Genomic DNA, 21,199 nt, shown 5'->3' on the forward strand with positions numbered 1-21,199 from the left:
TTCTCATTTGTAGGTGGGGCGTCCATCTCTAGTTCCCACCCTTGACTTGCCCAGCTTTCCCAAACACACATAGCATTTCTCCAGAGGTGGCATGTCGCCACATCTCTCTACCCTTGTTGCGTTCAATAAGTCAGATGGATGGGGAAACAGGTGTGGAAGCAGGAGTAATAGGCTAGATTAACGTGCTGAGAACACCCCAATCCTTAGACCCCCAGAATGTGATCTTATCTAGAAACAGGTCTTTTCAAAGATACCCAAGTTAAGATGAGGTTGTTAGAGTGACTGGCGTCCTTATGAAGAAGGAAACTTTGCATACAGAGACATATACAGAGGCAGGAGGATATGAGGAGAGACAGCCACAAAGGAGAGGAGCCTGGGACAGAGCCTTTCTCACAGCCCCTCCGAAGGAGCCAACCTGACAATACCCTTCTGATGTTTCCCTCACCCAACAGCTACAGCCAAGTCATATGACAGAAAACCAAGTTCCAGTGCTTGGTCCTGACCTTGGGTTGATCTAGCTGAAGGTCAGGTTGGAGCAACATTTTTGAATTTCAACTCTGAGAACCTTTCTGTTGCCTTAAGTGTTGTTCCTGAGAGCACCCAAAAGGCCCCAATGCTTAGGAGAAGAGGACTGAAGAGAAGGGGTGAAGGGGGAAGAGAAGAGGAAGCAAGAAAAAGAACTGAAACAGAACTGGGGACCATTTATGAGTGCAAGTAAGGGCCAGGTCAGGTTCCTGCAGCTCGCTCCTGGGAGCTTCCTGTGGCCAGGACACATGCCAGACACAGCTGCTGCAGAGCTGGAGCCCAAAGTTCCCTGAGCAAAAGAGACCATAGCTGAAGGTATAGCAGTCTCTTCTGGGTGACATGCCGAGCACATGGCTGAGGTGCCTGGGAGGGGGGGCTGATGCTTGCCTGGGCTGAGATCTGAAATATGGCCAGGTGGAGGTGGAAGAGAGCAGAGGACTCCAGAAGGTCACAGGGTATGAGGAAGTGTGACTACCAAGGAGCCAAATCGAGGCCAGAGTGGCTGGAGAACAGGGAGTGTGGCTACAAGGAAGGTCTTGTCCTCATTGACTTCTCTGCGGCTGGATAAACACTAAACACAATTTGGGATGGCAGGTTTCAGCCGGTTCTTGAGGGAGGCCAAAGCAGGAACTTTTAGGTGAGGTGTCCTGCTCTAGCTCCCAAGACAGGAACATAGAGGCAGAAACTGAAGCAGAGGCCATGGTAGAGCGCAGCTAACTGGCTTGCTCCCCACTTCTGCTCAGCTAGCTTCCTTAAGCAACCCAGGACTACCCGTTACAGGGCCGCACTGCCCACAGTGGGGTGGGGCCTCCTCTATCACTTGGCAGTTAAGAAAATATCCCTATAGACGTGCCCATAGGCCAACGGGATGGCAGCAAGTCTTCATTTGAAGTTCCCTCTCCCCACGTGTGGCAAGTCACCCATCAAAGATAGCCATCACAGTCATTTAAGCTATTAAGCCACACACAGAAGGCACAGCTGCGGTTCTCAGCCTTCCTAATGCTTCCAGCCTTAACACAGTTCTTAATGTTGTGGTAACCGCCCCCCCCTCCCAACTATAAAATTATTTTGCTGCTACTTCCTAACTGTAATTTTGCTACTGTTATTAATTGTAACAAACATCTGATAAGCAGGACTTCTGATATGAGACCCCCCAAAGGGTCCATGACCCACCAGTTGAGAACCACTGGCTTAAAAGGTGTCTCTATATAAGGAAACTCTTGGTCTAGAGACTCCGGGTTGGGGCAGCAGCAGGCAGTCCAGGAGCTGCTTGCCCATTCCTCAGTTTTACAATGTTGCAAGATCCTAAGAGAAGAGAATCCAGTTCCAGGCACAATGCTCCCTCTGCAGCGGATGCCAAAGGGTTCAAATAGGCACGGTGCCTATTTGCCGTGACCAAATATCTGGTAAAAAGCAACATAAGGTCTGTAGGGTTTATTTTGGCTACAGTTTTAAGCAAGAATACAGCCCTTCAAGGCAGGGAAGGTAAATCCAGCCCAAGGGCAAGGTACCTGATCCCGTAGACAAGAAGCCAAGAGAGACAGGAAGTAGGGCTAGGCTATAAAACCTCAAGGCCCACCTCTGATGACCTACTTCCTCCATCAAGGCTCCACCTCTTAAAGGTTCCACAGCCTTCCAACCAGAACTCCAAGCTGAGGACCAAGTGTTCAAATGTGAGCCTACGGGAGACATTTCACATTCAAGCCACAGCAAACAGTTATTTGTGGTCACTAGATCCCAGCAGTAAGCTAGGCAGCCAAGCAGTGTCATACTTCAGGTGATGGGACCTCACTGGAAGGGCACAAAGGTCCCAGGGACAACACAGCCTCTTCTTTCTGCTTGTGTTCTGTCTGCAGTAGCAACAGCCAGTACACATTTGGGGATCAAATTGTTTGGCAAGGGCTGGGGATGGTGGACAAAGCTGAGGAAAGGAGGGGACAGAGGAGAGTGGCGGTAAACAGAAGAGAAAGCTGGTAGAGACAGGTATGAAAAGGGACCCAAGTTGCTGGGTGGGGAAATGCAAAGGCCATGAAGCTATAGGTGTCTTAGTCATGACTTCATGCAAGAAGCCCAGAGCAAGTGTGATGGAACACACCTGTAATCTCAGCCCTGGGGAGGCTGAGGCAGGAGGATCAGAGCCCAAGGACAACATGGGCTACCTAGATGGAGCCTGTTAAGGAAGGGAGGGAGGGAGAGAGGGAGGGAAAGAAAAGCAAAAAAGAAAAGAGACCTAGGCCTAGGGGTGGGTGGATTCTGGCTTGGATCTGCTGCCATACTACGTGTCTGACTGCCTCTGCTACCCTGCTATCGTATTCCCTTCCCCTGGAAAACCTTTCAATAACAATTGTCAAGGAGATAAGTCACCTGTCCCAAAAGTCCTGCTGACGAAAACTGATGCACATTACTTCCTTGTTCCTTCTCGGCCCCAGAAGGAATCCCTTCTTCCTTTGGATTTAAAGAGAGACACTGAAGATGGCTAAGCAAGGAGGAGTTAACGGAGTGACTTGGGAGGAGAGAGCAGCCTAACACTTGTGAACACCACTTGAGCCCGCTGGCTTCCCTTCTTTTCTTTTGCTGGCCTGTTCTTGCCTCTGAGGCTTTGAAACCGAGCCATCAGTGTGGAATGCTTTTCTCTGAGTTCTTCACATAGCAGGGTATCTTGTTTTGTTTATTCTCAGCCTCAGGCCTTACCTCAAAGAGGCTTCCTGTGACTCTAGTCTTAGCCTGTCTCTCCTATGTGGCCTTAATCCCAATCAGTAGCTGTTGTGCCAATTTAAAAAACTTTATTATTGCCTATTCTTATTATTATTCTATTATTCTTATTCTTATTGCCTATTCTATTATTATTGCCCATTATTATTAAAATTCTATTAGAACGTAAGTCTCACAGGGCAAAAACCAGTCCTTGTCTGTCTTGTTCTGGCTCCCTTCCCAGGACAGAGGGTAGCCACAGAGCAGCAGCTCAGTAGTAGAGGACAGCGAATTAGCGAATCACTCCGTCTTGGGAGTAAGAGAGCCAAGGCCCTGGGGCAGCAATGAGCCATCCAGTCCACCTTCTTCTGTCCTCACAACTCCTTTGCATCTGAGAGCAAAGCTATGAAACCCAAGTTCAGGACCTGTCAGTCCTCAGCCGCTCTGGTTTAGCTGGCTTGATGTCACCTCTACAGAGGCACTTTAAGACAGCTGTTCTCAACCTGTGGGTCGGGACCCTCTCCCATGGGTTGCCTAAGACCATCAGAAATGCCAGGTATTTGCACTCTGATTCATATCAGTAGCAAAATTACAGTTATGAACTAACAACAAAAGTAATTTTATGGGTGGGGGTCACCACAACAAAAGAAACTGTACTAAAGGGTCACAGTGGTAAGAAGGTTGAGAACCTCTGCTTTAGGCAGATGGAAGCCCATCCCAGGTGTGTAATTCACATCGAGATGAATAATCTCACAGATGAGGGGCATCTTAGGCAAGTGAGTGGTGTCAAGCACCCTGGAAAGACACTGAGCTTTCCCCATTGATGGGGATAACACAGTGGCTCACAGTCATCACCCAGCATGAACAAAGTACCCTCTGGAGACTCTAGAGAAAGAAAGTGCTTTTAGAGGATGCTGCTTTCCTCCTGCCTCATCAGAATCCCTGTCAGGAATACCCAGCAATAGGAACAAAATGCTCCAGAGCCTTGCCCTGAGGAGAGAGCACATCCCTCTCTCACAGGCTGGGTGGCCTGGCTTTTGGAGTAAGTTGCATGGCACAGTACTCCTCCTTCAATTTTTGGGTTTTTTTTTTTTTTTTTCGAGACAGGGTTTCTCTGTGTAGCCCTGGCTGTCCTGGAACTCACTCTGTAGACCAGGCTGGCATCGAACTCAGAAATCCGCCTGCCTCTGCCTCCCGAGTGCTGGGATTAAAGGGGTGCGCCACCACCGCCCAGCCCTCCTTCAATTATTATGTCTGGTAGAGGGACATTTCTTAGTGGTTGATGCAGGTTAGGCTCAAAATGGCATCTGAGTAGGTAAGGAAGTTTTCTGACAACTCCCATTCTTACCCATCTTCCTCCAGCCTGTGGTGCTCAAGTGTATAGCATAGTGGTCAAGGATAGAGGCTATGGGGTAGGATTGTCTGGGTTTAAATCCAGGATCCAGCACTCCATAGCCGTGTGCTCCCAGGCAAGTTAAATAACGTTTGAGGTTCTATTAAGTAAACATTACGACAGCACCTATCTCTTACAGCTCTTGCCAGGCATTTATGAGTTAACGCAGGTAAAATTCATAATGCCCGCCAGTGCTACCTGGGGGTCAGCTGTTCCCATCTCAGAGGGTTAGACATTTGAGATAACACCTGTCACGTTTCACTTCACAATGCATAGATAGCAGCTCATATTTCCTCAGTGAAATTTGAACTATTATCATTACTGACAGACTCAAGGTTTTGGAAATTTTCATATGACGATTTTTAAACTAAAATAAAAGTAAATTTCAGGACCATGAAGGTTTCCCCTGCCCTGTTGATCCTGGTAACCCTGCCCTGAGACCCCCATACCCCAAGGGAAAATTATTATTCTGGACTTTTCTTCATGTCAGGGACCTGGAGCCAGCCTGCTAAGAGCTTTCTGAAGTGCTGAAGGTTAAAGCCCAGAGTTGATGCAGGTTACCTGTTTGCCACACTGATCTGTAGATGTCTCCGACAATGACTAAGGACATGTAGGCCTTTGTTCCTTTTGCCCTCCACACACGAAGGCTTAGGGCTTCCTACCGCAAGAACAATGGTTCATCAATGCAGAGCCTCCCCCCAAAATTCTGCTCAGTGTCCCCTGAAGCTGGTGTTGGGTTCAGATCACTTGTAAAAGTGTGACGAGGGCGGCAGGGGCTGCTGACAGTGGCAGACTGCACAGCAGTCGCCTGCTTGATGTTCTGCCTGCTCTCTTGCTGACTCTAGCTAAGAAACTATTCTTTCTGCTGCTTCCTCTGTGAGGAAGCTTTGACAGGAGAAGGGCTATAGTCAGACTAGAGGTGATACATGGCAGAGTGCAGCCGTCTCTATTGCTGACTTTAATTCCCTGCCCTGCCCTGCCCTGCCCTGCCCTGCCCTTGTGATAACTCAGAGTTGTAGCTATGGAAACAGCCAGTGAGGATCAATGTCTCAGTGATCTGCCAATCGCTTGCCTTGCACCAGGTGACCATGAGCACATCACTTGGCTTCCAAAGCAGCATAGAGAGATGGAGTCTGGGAAGGGGTCCAGGCTAAAGTCTGGAGGAGGAGATTTCAGTTGCTCCCACACCCCACTCAGCTCATCTTTTACCCCCGAGGCCCAGGAAGTAATATGGATTCAAACCTGGCTGCTCTCCGGGGTCTTTAGGCAGCTGCTCACTGAAGATTAATACTCTCTCAAAAAGAAGCTGGAACCTCTCCAGGCCCCCTTCAGCCCTTCCTGATACTCCCCCACCTCCCACTAAGGCCTGAGGGTTTAATACACAGCTGGATCAGGGTGGATCCAGAGGCCTGTAGTACAAGCAAGCAGGGAGGGCGTTTCTAAGGCAATGTCCCAGTTGTTTCTGGTGACCCATTGACCTGACCCTCCCTGCCTTATGCAGCCCTAGACTGAGCCAAGCCTTTGGAGGGCGGCTTCACCTTGGGGTAGCTGGCCTGAGCCTACTGTGCTGGGTGGGAGGTTTGGATCCCACGCTGGATGGGCCCTGGGGGAGGTCATGGGAAGGATGGGCCAAGGAGGGCCTCATCACGTCTCTCCTTCACACCATTCAACAATTAGAGGAGGGCTGTGGGGACCTCTGTTCTAGGAACTATCTTGAAAATCTTTTAGCACGTCTTGGCTGTAAGAGGGAAATCTATCTTGACTTGATGACATGATGTCTTTTCATCGGCAAGATGGCATTTATATGTAATCCTAGCACTTGGGAGGCTGAGACAGAGGTTGGGAGTTTGAGATCTAGCTGGCTACATAGAGAGACTGTTTTGTTTGTTTCGCTTATTGAAAAAGCCTATGGGCTGTAGAGATGGCTCTGACACTAAGGTGCCTGCCTTTGTTTGCATCCCCTGCATCAACATAAAAAGCTGAGTACCATAGAACACATTTGTAATCCTGACATGATGGCAGAAGTGGGACAGGGTGGGGGGATGTGGGTGGGGGGATGTGGGTGGGGGGATGTGGGTGGGGGGATGTGAGTGGGGGCAGGAAGATTCCCAGCATTCACTACCTAGTCTTGCTCAGTCAGTGAGCTCCAAGGTGAGTGAGAGACTTTGTCTCAAAGAAAAAAATCAGGTGGAGGGTCATGGAGGAAGCCAGTGCTGATGCCTGGCCTCCTCTTCTATCTGCACACACATACACATGTATGCACCTACCTGAACACACACAAACTTGTATACATGCATACAGTACAGACACAGAGAGAGACGGGAGGAAGCAATTTCAGAAAACATCTCCTGTACTGCAGCTGGGCGGGGGGGGGGGGGGGGAAGGGGAGGGAGATTTCTGGTAAAGAACAGGGAGCTGTCCATTTGTCAGCAGAGGCAGCCCTGACAGTGTTTTCCTGTATCCAGATCCTTTTCTTCCTGGCCAGCTTCACATCCTGCTAGGCTGCCCTGGCCAGCTTATGTTGCTCATCATCTCTCCCCATCTTCTCTCTCCTCACTCCACCCGGGGTGGTGGTGTGGGGGAGTTTTTTAACCTGCACTGTAGGTAAGGACTGAGCAAGACACACTGCCTCCATCCACAGCAAACAGGGCTGCCTGGAAAGACACCCCTCTTCCCTGCCGGATGAATCTTTTCCTTTCACCTCGACTTAGCAAGTACTTCCTGAGGGAACCAGCACAGGCTACAAGGACGGGGCAGCAGTGGTCCCTGCCCTCAAGGAATTTACATTCTAATGCAGCAGAGGCAAGGGCAGGGTCAAAGAAAGTGTACACACTCATGCATGCACTCACGCGCGCGCGCGCGCACACATACACACACACACACTCACGCACGAACGCTCATGGTATGCCAAAGAAGAAACTAGAGACATTAGCAGAACTGGTGACAAGTTTGTGTTGGAAGAGCAACAAGGAAGACTTGGTTGGGAAAACTGTGATACACAGGGCAGAGAAGCAAATCTCTGGGAGGTGATAGAAACAGAGGCCAAGAAGAGGCAGACAGAGATTCTTCTCTTCCTGAGGCGGGAGGAGCTTGGTGTATTCTAGAACATAGCAGGAAGCCCAGGGATGGAGGGAGAAGTGGTCTGGGTAAGGCTGGGAGACATACAATGAGACCAAAGTGCCTTGGAGCCATGTGGACTTGAAGCTTTATTTTGACTGCTGTGAGGAGCCATTGGGTGGTTGGAGGTAGTGGGTGACAATGGTGGTAGTTAAGCTGTCATTTGGCTCCTTGCAGGAGAACAGAACAAAGTGAAGGAAAAACTGAAGAGACATATGAGAGACAGGTCAGAAGGGCCATCCTAGAAATAGTCTGTTGGCTCCCAGTTTGCCAATCAGTGCCTCCAAAAGCTGGCAGAACTGTATCCTACAATCATAAGACAAAACAAAGGAATATCCACCCCCTGTGTCACAGGTGCTTAGTAGAATCTATGTACTTGGGATAACCTATTTATTGCTTACAACTGCTATCTTTACTAGTTTTCTAAGCATGGGAAGCTTTTAGTCTAATATTGGCCCCCTTTGAATCTTCTAGAAGGTGTGTAAATATTATTTTCTATTCATCATGGTATTGCCTCTGTCCTTTACATGTCTGGAAAGGTTGTGCAGCCAAATGTGGCAAATGCACTTGTGTGTATGTGTGAGTGTGTGTGTGTGTGTGTGTGTGTGTGTGTGTGTGTGTATTAATGTGGCTTAACTAGAGTCATTTCCTCAGCGCTGCTCCTTGCTCTCCTTTCTCTCCTTTCAAGTATGTTCTTGGTGTAATTCCACCACAATGGGGTAAGTTAGGAAAAATCCCAATTGTGACTAAAATGTGAATCCTGAAGTCAGGCAACTAGCAGTCTGTCCCATCAACAGCTGTGTGGCCACAGAAGACCCTGTCTTGGAACTTCTGGTCCTCGTGTATCAATGAGAAGGACACTAGGTAAAGTAATGTGCGAAAGTTAAGGGAACTTTATCCTCAGATTTGGAAAACAACCTCCTACCCTTTTGTTTTGTGGAAACCAAGGAGAATGAATCTTAAAAGCAGTCAAAATATCTGCTATCTTTATTGCTTCTTTTCCTCATGTGGGATTGGGGGGGAGATGCCAAAACCTAACGTGTTAAAGATAGTGGTTCTTTTTTCTTCCTTATCAAGAACTAGGTTAGTTGGATTAGAGCTAAATTTAAATAATTCCGTTGTTCACAGCTGCATAAAGAATGTAGTCTCTCTTTTCATGAAGCCAGCTGTGTTTTATAACTGTCTATCCTCAACTCTAAACAAACAGAGTGGGAAAAAAAAGAACAGGACTGTCTAGAGCCATCCTAAATTGCTCTCAGTTTTATAAAACAATCTAGAAATAACTAACTCTGCAGTACAGACCACAGAGCTAACCTTACTGAGGCGCTGTGTCTCCCCTGTGAGCAGACCGATGTTAACAAGCACCTAGTAGGTGCTCAGTGGGCTGCGCTGGAGGTGTAGCATGGGCAGACACTTTTCTTACCAACAGTAAACTGTAAAGGAGTAAAACACTGGTGGATCCTGTAGGAAGGGCCAGAGACTGACGGATGATTAAATGAACAGGTGTGACTCAAGTTGAACGTAGAGAACTTTCTTCTCCTAAATCATAGCTCTTGGATCATGTCATGGTGGAACCGTGGAAGGATTTCTTTAAACTACCACTGCAGGCACTGAGTGTAATAAAACACTGCTGATGGCCAGGCAAAGCTTTCCCATTTCCATCTAGCTATAGGACCTGGTCCAAAGTCTTAGGATGTGCAGCCGTGTCTGTTCAATATCGAGATCACAGATAGCACCTCTGACTGTCTGGCAACACATACACTATGCACTTGGCTTGGCGAGTGTTGGCTTCGTGCCTGCTGTGTGTTAAGAAACCACACTGCTGAACAATCAATGATAAGATGGCTTTTCTTGGGAGTAGGGAGATGGCTCGGTTGACTACAGTGCCTACTGCACAGACATGAGAACTTGATCCCCAAAACCCACATTAAAAAGCCAGGCATGGTAGCATGCTTTTGTAAGTCTAGCAGTGGGGTCAGTGGGGTCAGGGACAAGTGGATCTTGGTGGGTGCAGCATTTACTGGCAGACCCCACCTTATCCTGTGAGGTAAGGTAGCCAGTGATAGTGGAGGATGGCCTCCTCTCCCGCAAAATACATGCATGTGTGTGAATGTGCATACACACATACAAACACACGTGCACATCTGCTCACATGTGCACATACACTAACACAAAATAAACACCACATAATGGGTTTCTTTTCTTAGACTACTACAAGTCTTAGAGAGAAAAGACAAGCCATAAACAAAAGTAGGCAGGAGAGAGTCCAAGCTCACTGAAACAATATCATTTAAGGTCCTCTATGATCTAGTGTCCAACTTGCAATAACCCTGGGCATCCCGTTAAAACCCTCTGTTCAACAGCCCAAGCTAGGGAGATGCCTCTGCTTTCCCATGAGCCTTTGTGATTCCTTTATTCTGTTCCTGCACATGCAAAGCCTGCTTGTCCTTCTGGCAGAGACACCTCATTCTCCACCAAAGTTCCCTACCCAGCATCCTCAGCTCCAGGTACTAGCCTCTCGTAGCACTTAGCAGAGCCTGATACACACAGTATTTGTGATTTAACTACTTGTCCACTCTCAAAGACAGTGAGGCTATCTTATTCATCCAGAATCACCATAACAGCAAAAAAAAAAAAAATAGCAGCTGTAAGATGAGATTCTGCAATGTATGTTTTACTTATGGGCCAGGGGCTGACATGAGAGTGCTTCTCTCACACCTGGGTAACAAGCACGAAGGGTAGGAGTTGTGGTTGCTTACTGGTGCAGTGACTGAGGGTCAGAATAGTCACCTGACTTTGTGGATTTAAATCCAGGAAGCCTCACACTGAAGCCTATGTCTCTAACCCTGATTCCTACTTTATTCTCTTGTTCTGTCTGGACAGGTTTCTTGTTCATAATATCCTCCACGTGGCAACTCCCTGACAGGGCAGGGAGGCTGAGGGCAGCCTCTCCAACATCATGCTGTGAAGTCACTGCCACCAAGGCTTGACAAATGACATAGTGTCCACATCTTCTCTTGTACTTATATAAGATAGTAGTTCCCAACTGTGATGGTTTGAATATGGTTGGCCCAGTGAGTGGCACTATTAGGAGGTGTGGCCTTGTTGGAAAAAGTGTGTCATTGTGGGTGTGAGCAATGAGACCCTCCTCCTAACCACATAGGAACTAGTCTTCTAGCATCCTTCAGATGAAGATGTAGAACTCTCAGATCCTCCAGCTGCCATGCTCCCACCTTGATGATAATGAACTGAACGACAGAACCTGTAAGCCAGCCCTGGTTAAATATTGTCCTTATAAGAGTTGCCTTGGTCATGGTATCTGTTCACAGTAGTAAAACCCTAGCTAAGACACCAGACTTCCAAATGCTTGCACACTTTAATGCAGTCCCTCATGTTGTGGTGACCTCCCAACCTAAAATTATTTTCATTGCTACTTCCTAACTGTAATTTTGCTACTGTTATGAGTTGTAATGTAAATATCCATGTTTTCTTAGGGTCTTGGGTAATCCCTGTGAAAAGTCCATTAACCCCTAAAGGGGTCGGGACCCACAGGCTGAGAACAGCTGATCTAGGGCATAAGGGCGACAGTTGCCAGTAGAAAGGTAAACTCTTTGAACTGGTTTACCACAAAAGATTAGATGGCGGCTTAGTTAGTTCAGACTCTTTGGGTCAGTGGTACAAACCCATCATACAACCCTGCTTGAACCCAGGCTTTCACATAGCTGCCTCTGTCTGGGCTGAGAGGCTCTTCTTCCCCCTGACTAGCCCTGCCAGATTCCTCAGAGGAGAGTGGTGTGGCTCCCCAGCCTGTCCCCATGTGCTACCCTACTCAGATCCAGACAGACCTGCTTTTGTAAGCACAAGTGGGTGGGTAGCCCTCTGCGGCATCCCAAGTCAGTGGGAGCAGGGCCAGAGGGGCAGTTGGGTTGGAAAAGTTAGGAAAGGGAGAGAGTGGGAGAAGCTTTCTGCAGACAGACACCAGCAGGCCAGCCAGAGTGCTCCCTCCATTTTTTCTGGGTCATGAATAAGGTGAAAGCCCAGACCCTGAGCTCCTCAGGGTTCCCCAATCGTGCCATATCTGTTTGTAGATAAGACAGACTGTTCTGTCCTGTTCTCCCTCTTCCTTGCCCCTTCTGTCTGTGAGGGACTAAGGGCTTGGTAGCAGCAGCGGTCTGAATGTCTCCATCAACTCTCGAGTTGAATGCCATCCTCATTGTAAGATATTCAGAGCTGAGACTGGGAAAGCCCTAGGAGGGGGTCATGAGGGCTTTGAATAGCCTTGAAGAGGGAGTAATAGGGTACTGTGTTATCTCCAAGATAGGTCTTTAAATTTGTTTGTTTTTGAGATAGTCTCTAACACAGATTGTTCTCAAACTCACTATGTAGCCAAGGAAGATGACTTTGATGCCCCTGACTGGGGTGACATGCATATGCCATCTTACCTGGGTTAGGCAGTGTGAAGGGTTGAAAACAGAACCTCGTGCATGCCAGGAACACACCCTACCAATTGAGCTATGTCCCTTGCCTTCAGGGTAGGGATTTTCCTTTCTTTTTTTTTTTTTTTTGTTTTCTTTTCTTTTGCAGATTTTACATTTATTTCTTTATTTAAGTGTGCCCATGTCCATATGCAGCACATACTAACACATGCCGTGGCACACATGTAGAGCTCAGAGGGTAACTTGCAATAGTTAATTCTTCCTTGTACCATGTAGGTCCTGGGTACTGAACTCAGGTCATAGGCTGGGGAGCAGGAACCTTTAACGGTCTGGACCAACTCACTAGCTCAGGGTGGGTCAGCCAGTCAGCTCTAACTCTGTTAAGTGTCTCTCTTGCCATCTGATGCCTTGTGCTGCCAATAACTCTGAGAAGAGAAGACAGCCCCCACTAAATGTGACCCCTTGACCTTGGACTTCCTGTCCTCCAGAATCATGAGTTAAATACATCTTCACTCTTTAAAAGTTACCAAAAAGCATCATGAGATTCTCTAAGGATCAGAAACAGGTATTGAGAAGGTGGGGCTTCTCTGATATTCCTTCTCTGACCATCAGTTATATTCCAGTTCTGTGGCCTCCTAGGGCATCTGCCAGTGTTGCTAGAAAGCCAGTCACCATGGGGTTGAGGGTCCAGCTGAGCTTCATTCAACAAAATCAGATTTTAATTACATTCCGTGCAGCGTGGCTCCCCGCTGACAAAGTTGTTAACTCAGGTCTGACTTTTCTGACCTTGGTTTCCATAATGTGACACAGGACAATTAGAAAAGAAATTGCAGGAGGGGGCCTCATCCCCAAAGAGAATGGTTTGCAGACAGCCAGTCTGGCTAGAGGTCAGTAGCTCTGTCCTCAGTACCATGAAGCAAGCAGACTAGTGATGAAGAAAAGAGCAAACAATGTTTGTCTCCCCATGGACCTTCCCCAGGACCACCAAAGAGAAGCTTATATGTGCTTGGGGAAAAGCCTCTGCAAGAATCCCTTTGCCCAGAGTATTGTGGATAGGAAGGACCCTGAATATCCGCAGGTGTAGAGAGGCCCTGGAACAGCCACTGCTACTGAAGACAGAAGGTTTTAAATGAGACTTCGTAGGTAGAGGAGAAAGGCTTAAAGGAGAAGAGAAAAAAATGGGAGTCAGAGAAGTAACATCACCTAGCTCAGTTCTCACAGAAAGTCAAAATGAATTCAAGACCCTAGGACCTTGGCTCCTACCCACCAGGTAAAGGGCTTCACCAGCCCAGAGAACAGATTGATACTGGCACATCTATAGCACCATGCAGCAAATGGCTACCCAGCACTGTAACTCCTGCTTCCTGGATGCCTGTTTCCACAAAAAGCACCACCTATGGCCAGACCTCAAGTACTGTAAGCTGTAAATCATTTTGTGCACCACTGAGGTAAGATGTCCTACATCCTGACTCTAGAGTCACCAACCTACCTAAAATCTGTGCATTTGAGGTTATGAAAGATTGGGCACCCCAGTGGGTCAGGAGCCCAGCTTCTACTTCCATGCCATCTCAACAATATCTCTTCAATGTCTCTCCTGGTTATGCAGGAGAGGACACAAGACTTAGAGCAGTGGGGTCTGTACCCATAGCAGGTGACATAGCTGGGGAGCCATGGAGCCTGGATCTATCCTGTGCCCAAACTCCCTGCCCTAACTATTAAGCCACACTGGCATTTGTTCCTCCTCCTGGGCTTGGCAAACAAAAAACACAAAAGAACCACCAAACTGTAGGGAAAAGGAAACCTTGTTGTGTCATGTCCTTTCCCATCTGGGCTCACTTGTACCTAGGCTCACTTTTTATCTCAGGCTCCCTGGGATTTACACATCTGCCCTTGGGTTGTGGAGTCAGGCAACTTCTGCAAGAAGGGCTCAGAGCTCTGGCTATTCGCTTCCTGGTTCATAAGCCTGCTTGGGATGGGTCTTTCTTTTTCTGACCCATCTCTTCATTTCCCGCCTCCATTGGTAATTTGTGCCAGATTTTATAGCATCATCTTTGACCTTGAACCTCATCCTTCCCACATCTTCCTTGCCTCCTCCCACCTCCCTCATCATCTTAACCCTTAAGCATCTCCCTGCCTTCTTCCAAAGCTTTATTCATGTCTTAATCACTTCCTGGCCCATTCACGGCTCCATATCATGAAAAAGTTTCCTAGAACTCCTGCCTCTTAAGATGAAATATGGGATGAGATATGAAGAGATGTCTGTGTGGGAGAAAGGCAACTGGACACGTCTTCTTGCTCGCTTTGTGTCCCCCTGACCTTTCCTGTTGACTATGGATCACACACAGACAAGCACCTCTTGGCTCCCAACTCCTGTATCACATCTCCCTCTGCCTTGACCTTTGGCTCTCCTTCTCCAGTTTTCCATGGTGCTAAAGGTATACTTACTCAAGCCTTTCCCCAACTCTTTCAGACACTCTTATTTTCTCCCTTCCCAGCCATTGAGTCACTCTTTCCTACCACACCTCTCTTAAACCCTTCTTCAAGATGAAGAATGAGAATTGGCATCTCTCTCTCTCTCTCTCTCTCTCTCTCTCTCTCTCTCTCTCTCTCTCTCTTTCTCTCTCTCCTGATTTTATTCCCTGCTTCAGAGAGACAATAAAACTATGGCTTGGGAACGCTTCCTAACTGGGCCAGGCCTCTCTATTGGAAATGCCTGTTCCCTCGCCCACTGACCTTAGCCTCGCCCCGCCTCACCCATTGAAACCCATCCTCACCACACTCTCAGCTCAAATCCCCAACACAATCCCACCAAGAGGAACCTTGAGACACTTGCCATGTCAACATGCTTTCAATCCTGACTGACACTACTCACTTGAAGCATTCAAGGGCACTCTGCTCAGCATAGGTCTCTGTGGTTGTAAGTTCCCAGGGAGCACAGAGATGCCTGCTGCATTCACACTCCCTACAGGCCCAGGAGGCCTCCAAATGCATGTGCTGAGGATTGGGAGTGTAGCTCAATGGTACAGACAAGGCTCTGGGATGGACTCTAAGAACCCCCAGCACCAATTTTGAAAACGAAGAAGAAGAAATGTAAAGAATTCCCAGTCACCAGTGAAACTGTGTGTCCTCAAAGACTCCTTTCATTTGATGAGCATTTACAGACCCTACTGTGAACTGAGTCTTGTGTTAAGCATGGCAAGCATAACAATAAACAAACAAACAAACAAACCAAAAATCTCTCACTTCTTGAAGTTTGTCTTCTAGCAGAGAATGCCATTTTTTTTAAGTGATCATATTGTTACCTATCAAATATTGGACTATTGTAAGCATATTAGAAACAACCTTTGGAAAAAATGCACTGTGCCAGCCCAGCTACATTCCCAGCTCCAAAGTACTGAAATAGCAGGAAGTATTTCAAAAAACAGCTTTCTAGAGATATAATGCACACATTACAATTCACCATTATAAAGTGTGCAACTCAGTGGCTTTTAGGATATTTATAGAATCATACTAGTATTACCACTACCTAGTTGCGGACATAACTATCAGGAGCTATTTCCTATTTTTTTCATTCCTTTGCTTCCTGGAAATAACTAACCTACTTTCTCTTTCCATGGATTTGCCTATTCTGGACATCTCATATACATGGAATGCTCCAAGATGTGACTGGTGTCTTTCACAGCCCAGTTCATCGTGCTGAAGCATGTAGCAGAATTTAGCTCCATTTGATGGCTGACTAATCCATCACAGAAAGGTACTTCTTGGCTCTGATGAGTAATTCCACCAACATTAGAAGACTCATCTTATGCGAGCATGTGCCTTCCTTTCTCTTGGGTATATACTTAGGTGTGGTACTGCCAGGTCCTATGCTAACCTGTGCTTCATCATTTGAGGAATTGCCAGCCCTCTCCAAAGTGGGCACACGATTTTGTGCTCCAAGCAACACTGTATGAGAGCCCCATTTCCTCCCCATCCTGGCCAACACTTGTTGCTGTCCACTTTTTCCCTAGAAAAGGTCCTCTTGGTAGGTGTGATGTGGCTTTGGACTTTGCATTTCCTCAGTGGCTAAAGCATCTTCACATGTGGAGATGAGAAAGTCTATGCAGAGCAATAACTGCAGGGTATCAGCTCCTCCATTAGCTACAGCTCTGCAAGAGGCATGCTTTACCAAGATGAAGCAATGTACCTTCATCGTGCCTCCCCATCCCACTGCTCATAAACTGTGTCTCAACCCTCTCAGATGCTAAAATGGAAAGCCTGTCGTTGGTATCCAGAGAAAAATGAGAGACGCAGAACAAAGAAGATAGCTGATTCAACTGCCTAGACTGGTGGGCATTGCTCTCAGCTCAGGCGATCTGAGAAATGGCTTCCGCTCTCTCATCACATGACGAGGGTGAGGATGAGGCCTGACAGACATAAGGTGGGAGTTCCTGCCACTATGGGAGCAATGGGGAGGGCAATGCCTATCCGCTTCTGAAGTTTAGAACCAAAGATGAGATTGTAGAAGAGACCTGACGGGGTCATCGTTAGCTATACAGGCATCATGATGAGTTAGGGGCACACCAAACACACAGCCCTCCCAAACTGTGGGTCACAAGGAGTGCTAGGTTGAACGGGCACATCAGCTGGTGAGTGGGTGTACTCTGAGACTGTTCCCACATGATGTGAGCCAGAGGCCATTGTGAAGTGACCCTACAGTGGGGTCAGGGGCAGACCTCCTGGGTGGGGAGGCAAAGGCCCACAGCCAAAAAGAGTTGGTCAGCCAAGGAGCCGCCCTTAGCCCCAACACAGCCAAGAGAGACCAACAGCCCCAGTTTGAGTCATAAAGGCAAAGGAATGGGCAGAGTAAGACAGGCTGAGGCCAGGAGCAAGAGCCTTGGAAGACAAGTTCTTCTCTTTGGAGAGGCAGAGGGACCCTGACTCCTCTCTCCCATTACCACCGGGGCCAGGGAGGGTGAAGCTGGAGAAGTCTGAGGGACAACAAGTGGCCTAAGATGTATGATAGGTGTTTTTTAGCCACGTAGTAACTTGAGTATGAGAAGCAGCAGTCATGTTACACAGAGAGCCCAAGGATCTGACTTTCCCCAGCTGGCTCAACATCGAGTCCCCTGTACTCTGCTGATGAGATGACATATCTCATTAATGAAAATGCCCTCAGTCATTTTCAGGGACAGCAGGTGTCAGAGGAGAGTATAACTATAACTCCATTCCCCCCCCCATAAAAGAAAGAGAGAGACAGACAGAAAAGAGAGAGAGAAAGAGAGAGAGAAAGAGAGAGAGAGAGAGAGAGAGAGAGAGAGAGAGAGAGAGACTCCTGTTTTGACTATCAAAACCAGCTTGAAGTATGTGTCTCTGTTGTCTCTGGTGGCCAATCTTTCAGAAAGCCACTGGAGGAGCCATGCTTAAACACATGTGCCTAAAGACTTATAAGACTTTACCTTGTCCCAAATGCTAGGCCAGCTCACCCCAGGTGCCCTAAGTCCTCCCAAAAATCCACTGCAAGCAGATAGAGCCATACATGCTTCATGGACATAGAAACTGATGCCTTGGTGAGGCTTCCCAGGATCTGGGTAAAAGACTGGGCCAGCATTTGATTTAGCTGAAGAGGCTGAGCACTGAGATGCCCTGTTCTGCTTTTCTCTGTTCAGCTAAGAAAAAAAAAAAGTTACCCATAGGGCTCTAAGTAATGGCTGCTCCTTGAAGACTAATACAAAAAGACTTCCATTTGTAAAATACATCTTCATTTTATACATGTGTGTGCATACACAACACACACATGCACACACGCACACACAAAGGTAGTTAACCAAAGCTAGAGAGCCTGAGAGCTTATTTCAGCCATCTTCAACCCACACAAGTTAATCCTGTCTGCCTCAGGGCTTCAGCACTGTTGGGTTTGTAACTGTTCCTAAAAGACACCATACTGAGCTCAGCCCACATACTTTGACCCAGGCATGCGTGTGTCTATCCATCCAGTTTTACAGGTTTTTAACTTACTCTGTGGCAGGAATTAGCAACCCAAATGTCCAGGAGATCCCCCCTGAGGAGCACAGTCAAAAAAAAAAAAAAATCCCCCACCCCACAGGAACCAGTACATACAGATACTACATACAGATGCCAGGAATATGGCTCTCTGCGTCCTGTATCCTATCCCTTCTCTTCCTTCTGGTCTAGGCATGCAAGGCGTACATGTCACTCTTCAAGGACATGCCTGTCTGTCTTACTTTTTATTCCTTACTTGGTCCCTTGATAGTAAAGAAAATATCTTCCCAATGCAATCTGCTGTTTTTCTTTTTTTCTCTTTTGATAATGACGATGATGATGATGAAATTTGTGTGTGTGTGTGTGTATCCCTGCTACAGTGTGTACCCCCCCCGTGCAAAGACCAAAGCTAATCACACACGTGTGTGTGTGTATGTGTGTGTGTAGCCCTGCTACAGTGTGCCCCCCCTCCCCAGTGCAAAGACCAAAGCTAATCACATGGGGTATCTGTCTCTAAGGCCTGACTCATCTCCAGTGCCTAGTCTGTTGCTTGAATAAATAAAGGTTGCTGCACCCATTCCAATCGAGCTGTAAAATTCAGGCTTAGCCTCTAGGCAATAAAAACTAAAAGTGGAAATTTGATCAAGGGTAAGGTATGATCAGGTCTATGGTTTATAAGGAAAAGGCTGGCAATGCTGTGCACAAAGTAAGGAAGAAGAAGGAGAAGAAGGAGAAGGAGAAGGAGGAGGAGGAGGAGGAGGAGGAGGAGGAGGAGGAGGAGGAGGAGAAGGAGAAGGAGAAGGAGAAGGAGAAGGAGAAGGAGAAGGAAGGAGAAGGAGAGGAGAAGAAGAAGAAGAAGAAGAAGAAGAAGAAGAAGAAGAAGAAGAAGAGAAGAAGAGAAGAGAGAAGAAGATGAAGAAGAAGAAGAGGAAGAAGAGGAAGAAGAAGAAGAGGAAGAAGAGGAAGAAGAGGAAGAAGAAGAAAAGAAGGAGGAGGAGGAAGGAGAAGAAGAAAAGAAGAGAAGAAGGAGGAGGAGGAGGAGGAGGAGGAGGAGGAGGGAGAAGGAGAAGAAGAAGAGAAGAAGAGAAGAGAAGAGAAGAAGAAGAAGAAGAAGAAGAAGAAGAAGAAGAAGAAGAAGAAGAAGAAGAAGAAGAAGAAGAAGAAGAAGAAGAAGAAGAAGAAGTGGTGTAGAAGGAACCTCTGCTGGTAAGCTGGGAATTTATTGGCCCAAGTTATGACAATGACGGCAGAGGAGGAAATTTTGATAGGTGGAATCCTGACAAAATGCTTGTGAACAGTCAGACAGGAAGTGTGACCCACAGCTGCATTGAGAGGGACTTTGCAAGCGCTGCCATCAATTAGGAGGGTGAGACAAGAAGATGGGGGGGGGGGGAACAGTGGGTATTTTCAGGTCGGGTGAGGCTCCCACCTTCAGGAATAGGTCCTCAGTGGTCACAGTATTATCTTAAAACTGCACAGTATTATCTTAAGACTGCCTAAGGAGACTCCTTGGAGGAAGTGTCGGGAGCCATAACTCTGGGGGATGAGGGTGAGGAGCAGGACAAAATCTAGGAGACACAGTTGCCTCTGGAGTTGGCAAGGGCACTCAGAGAAAACATGCATATTGGTTAAAGACTCCCTAGTCAGGTGCTTGAGGCTGCCATATTTAAAGAGGGGCTAAAGGGACAGGTATTAGGCCTGGGAATTCAGAGAAAGAGCCAGAAGCCTAAGTTATTGGAGAGACCAGAGAAGGGAGAATCCTCTGGGGTAGCAGAATTCAAAGTTCTGGGCCCAATCTTCTTTGGGAAGCTCGGATGAGAGGCTGAAGGGAGGCATCGCGAGGGCCCTGGGGGCTCACTGGGTAGCAGGGACCTTCCATAGGAGCAAAGGCGATGTGATTAAGCTGTGGCCTCAGAGTCAGGATGCCAGGAAGCCTCAGTGAACTTCCCGTGGTTGCAGATGATCTGGAGAGGGCCCAGATATGGAGAGCAACCAGATTAAAGTTGAGTTCTCCTCCGTTCATTCTGCTTCCTTGAGGAATTCATTTCCTCAGAGTGCCCTCCGTCATGATTTCTGAAGCAGCCATGAGATAATTCCACACTCAAGATTCCATTTTCTCTGTGCTTCAGTGCTCATAGGTGTCTATCTTGTGCTTGGCTAAATAACTTGGTTTCTCATTCCATTACTGATGGCCCGTGGTTTCCATATTTTTTTTCCTCCTGCACACAGCTCTGCAGTGGTTTTCACACTGCATCTTAGAGCGTCTGTGTGAATTGTTCTGTAGGAGAAATTCTTCATGCTGGTCTTGCCTGTCATGATTCTGGACCTAAGTGTGCTGTTTCCCAAAAGGGCTCCTCGAGTTCATCCCCTCTCCTGTGAAGGACAGGGACTGAGAAGTACAGGGAAGAAAAACAAGGATGCTTGTATATATTGGCTAAAAATGAGGATTTAAAAGTATTCCAACTCGATGAGTGCATTGTTTTCTTTTTAATTGAGATGTAGGCCGAAGGCAGTGTATTTATGCAGAAGCAACCCTGATTAACCTGATGTGATATGTCTCAGGTAGAAATGCCTCTCAAGGACAGAAAAAGACAGTTTGCCTTCTCAGTCTGACGCTCTCCTACGCACAGGCAATATGTGAAGGGGGCACTGCCTCCCCATGGCATTTTTAGACTGTTAAGAGTGTAGCATGTTAGCTGTTCACAGATTTCAGGGTTCAAGTCTATTAAAATGGTTTGTGAACATGACTAAAATGGTTTGTGAACATACCATATCCCTGGGACTTGGTATTTAACACATGAAGTCATCAGTTTAATTGAGTTTTCACAAGATTGTCTTTGGCACAAAGTGGGAAGCCCTCTCTGCTCCCTGCAGAGAACACAAAAGCCTTCAGAGAAAGAATAAAGATCAAGCTCAAAGGACCCCTGGCTCGCACTGCAGGAGACAGCACACTTGTCTGAGAGCGCCCTCTTCTGGCCCTAGGCCTCATTGCACCAACCCCAGTCCAACCCAGCTAAGGGCAGGAGGAGCTGAATTTCATCTTTTGGAAGGCAGC

General features: G+C 47.4%; 1 protein-coding gene and 1 long non-coding RNA gene across 3 annotated transcripts in view; one reads left to right on the top strand and one right to left on the bottom strand.

The window, feature by feature from the left end:
* LOC143434334 (uncharacterized) overlaps positions 1–21,199 on the bottom strand; it is a 314,842-nt gene that overhangs the window by 69,802 nt on the left and 223,841 nt on the right. The window lies entirely within an intron of this gene.
* Positions 1–21,199, top strand: part of Fgf1 (fibroblast growth factor 1) — an 87,864-nt gene that overhangs the window by 15,156 nt on the left and 51,509 nt on the right. The window lies entirely within an intron of this gene.

Source organism: Arvicanthis niloticus, chromosome 14 (assembly GCF_011762505.2).
Source record: "Arvicanthis niloticus isolate mArvNil1 chromosome 14, mArvNil1.pat.X, whole genome shotgun sequence".
Lineage (NCBI taxonomy): Eukaryota > Metazoa > Chordata > Mammalia > Rodentia > Muridae > Arvicanthis > Arvicanthis niloticus.